The sequence below is a fragment of the Ailuropoda melanoleuca genome, chromosome 16 (assembly GCF_002007445.2).
Source record: "Ailuropoda melanoleuca isolate Jingjing chromosome 16, ASM200744v2, whole genome shotgun sequence".
Classification (NCBI taxonomy): Eukaryota; Metazoa; Chordata; class Mammalia; order Carnivora; family Ursidae; genus Ailuropoda; species Ailuropoda melanoleuca.
Window position 1 is genome coordinate 43,904,830 of NC_048233.1, and position 3,374 is coordinate 43,908,203.

At 38.8% G+C, this 3,374-nt stretch overlaps 1 protein-coding gene across 1 annotated transcript in view; it reads right to left on the minus strand.

The window, feature by feature from the left end:
- Positions 1-2,633: 2,633 nt before the first annotated feature.
- GTSF1 (gametocyte specific factor 1) overlaps positions 2,634-3,374 on the minus strand; it is a 15,270-nt gene continuing 14,529 nt past the window's right edge. Inside the window, exon 9 of the mRNA XM_002923434.4 lies at positions 2,634-2,968. The gene's annotated coding sequence lies outside the window, so the exon portion shown is untranslated. The remainder of the gene's footprint in view (positions 2,969-3,374) is intronic.

Consider the following 3,374-nt stretch of genomic DNA (forward strand, 5'->3'; position numbering starts at 1 on the left):
TTCATGTTTCCTCAAAGATTCTTATGCTATTTTAGTTTTTATATAAGACAGTCTTTAAATAAGGTAAACACAAACGCCAATCTGCTGGCCATATGGTTGATCTCCAGGGTTACTGTCTGGCCTAGGATGCTGTTTTTCCTAGCTATAAACAATCTGAACTTTTGTACTTGTCTCACCAGTTACCAAGTTTGGGAGTTAAGTGAGTTGGAGCAGGCAGTGGAACTGCTGTGTAAAGGGCAAATTCCCCGTTCATACACAGGTCTGCATTTATCAGACTTTGGTATGGCTGGAATAGAAAGTCACCTGAGACTGTGGGTGTGGCTAACAGGATCATGTGTCTTCAGTGGCCTCTCAAGAGGCCATGCCTGTAAAGTAGGATGTATGTTCTGAACTTTAATGGTACCAGGAAGACAGTGATCAGAAGAATGAGTGGTCACTATACAATTTTTCTCATGGTATTTAGGTAGTTTTCCTTATGCTACCCACGGAACTGGCACAAGATCTTAAAGGTCACCTTTCCAAGGCCAGTCCTGCTTCAATCATTTAAAATACAGTATACAAATCACCTTGATTTTTATAACCACCTCTTTAAAAATGGCAATAATAAGCATAATGTCATCTCCTCAGTTTCTGCCTATATCGGAGCTAAATATGAGCTGGGCACGGTAAAAACTACAGGACCCCAAGAATGCCAATATATGTATATACATTTTGTCTGAGGTCAGGACACATGCAAGGAGCTACCTCTCTACCCCCACAATGAAAGAGTACTGCAGTGTGTTATTTAAAATTCAATCCAGATACTCTCCATGTTTAGCTCAGGTATAGCTACCAAGAGAGCTCAGCATCATTTCTACCCACACGTGTTTATTCCTGGTGAGAACATCTGCAAATCACAATGGCACTTCTAGAACCCTACAGAGAAAGGCAATCTTCCAAAAAAGCAAATCCTCTCCTTGGGGTAGAGTATGGAGGCCCCGGGTAAGATCGAAATGCAGGCCTCAAAGGCTCTCTAGGCTAAGCTTTGAAACGCTTCTGCATTTAACCTTTAACACTGGACTTTAACTGAAATTAAAGCGAATATTTAGCTGCTTACTTGTTCACATTCCAAAGGGAGGGCATTCTGTGAAAAAGAGGGTCTCGCAGGTAAATTCTCCCCAATTCTGAGGGACCTATAGTCACTTCTTTATTCTAGTTTTTGGGAATCTCCAAAAATTGCCAACAAACTAAATCTCGACTAGTGAATTCTAGGCCCAATAAACATCCTAAGCGGTCTCTGAAAGATCCTGGACCAGACAAATTGGCTGCTTTAATCATTAGTGTACTCAAGAAACCACAGGACTGTTTATTTTGTGATATAATGAAATTAACACACAGGTATTCCCCTACAGTGAGTGCTACTCACGCTCGAAAAGGTCAGATGTTTTATGATTTTGTGATTTCTATTTGATTCCTTTGTTGAGTTGTATTCAATCAGCTAATTCTTTGCGATGAGACTCACACCCCCTCTTGTTTTCTCTAAACTAGGCAGGAGTTCTGGGTTACAAGTATAGGATAAGAGTTTTGTTCTGTCATCACCCAAACAAATGAAATCAAAAGGGTTTTTGTATTTTCCAGTGATAAGACTACTAAATAACCTTAAGCTGGTGTGAGGTATTGACTGATAAACAACCAGAATTAGTGGCACAATGGGTGGTTTTTCCCTCCTCAATACATTACCACCCTCTGCAGAGGAAATGGTCTAGTTACTCACTCAAGATCACACAGCTAGGAGCAGAAGCACCACTGTACTGAGGCTATCTCGAACCTGTTTTCAGGGACTGCAACTAAATAAACAGCTCTGCTTCTATTAGGAGAGAATCTTGTTTTGTGTAAATATCATGAAAGAAGACATTCCACAAGAGCCCACTCCCCCTTATCTGTTACTCACAAAAAATGCCAGATAGATCATTTTTGAAATTATCAGTATGCTTCATCTAAATCCTTATCTATACCAGATCCCCAATCCCTCTCCCTGCCAGATAGATTTAGAACCAAACCAAACCTGAAAAAACCAACCAACCAACCAAAACACAAAAAAATGCACAGATAATCCAAACAAACAAACAGACAAACAAACAAACAAAAAACTGGTCTGGGGAGATTATGAAGTTTCCTTGTAAGGGTCAATGAAATGCTAGGCTAGCCAGAGCCTTGGGTGTTTCAGAAATCTAACTTATTATATACACATTCCAGGAGAGTCAGCAGGGCCATCACACATTTAAGCTTTGAAGCTTAATCAAATTTGACACATAGGTGGAAAGCCTATCTCTTCTCCACACATACAGTGTTCCTCTCCTCCATTCCAATCTTCACTTCTAATAATCTACACCTGGTTTGACAGCTAGAACAATTTCTATCTGGAATATGGCAGAGTTGAAACAAAAGAAACCTACTCTAGGTTGGAAATATTCAGGGAGCAAGGTGTTCTAAAGATTCTAAACAAGAATGGGGTGTTTTGCTATCTAACTGTTATCAACATCTTGAAGACTCTGGATAAGGAGATATACTGATCAAAAAAGGACCATTCCTATAAATTTTAAAAAGAATCCGATCTATGTGTGTCAGAGAACAGAAATACACAGTTACTTTTTTCCAACCCGTTTCTTCCCCGCTTTAGCTGGATCCTTTAAGATACCTTTAAATAATTATGTTTCATTAATGTGAAATGGGATGTGATTTCGATCTTGGGACTGCAGGTACTTAACCAAACTATCAAGCTCTCTATGTTGATGCTTTATTTGAATTTGAGGGTTCTTTCTTGCATCAAATGAATGAAGACTCACAGCAGGGAGGGAAAAAAAAGGTACTTGTCAGTTTGAAAGTCACAGACAGTTTATCTTTCTATAATTAGATTAGGAGGCAAAAACCATGAAGAACCCATTGGTATTTTAGCAGGAAGAAGCAAGACTCTTCTAGGGTCTGGCATCTGTAAGGAAATGAGAGAAAAAAAAAAGAGTTCTTAGTTCCTTTCAATGATAAAAACACCAACTACATCTGATAATAGGCCACACAACTACAGCGGGATTAATATCTCTTGGTCAGCTTGAAGAATCTGATATTGTTAATGGCAGAACACCAAGTACTTTCTGACCCTTAGCTCTTCAGTACCACTACGCACACAGAAACTTGTTAATTGAATCAAAAACATTCTACACAGAGATCACTGTACACTCCTTGTGTCAATCGTTTCACAAGTGAGAAGAAAATCAGAATTGACTATCCATACAACTGACTCCTCCAGACAATTCTGGATTAATTTCAATTAACTTATATTGATCTTTTTCTCTTCTCATATGCTCCATCTACTTATTAATTCAGTAAATATTTTTTTT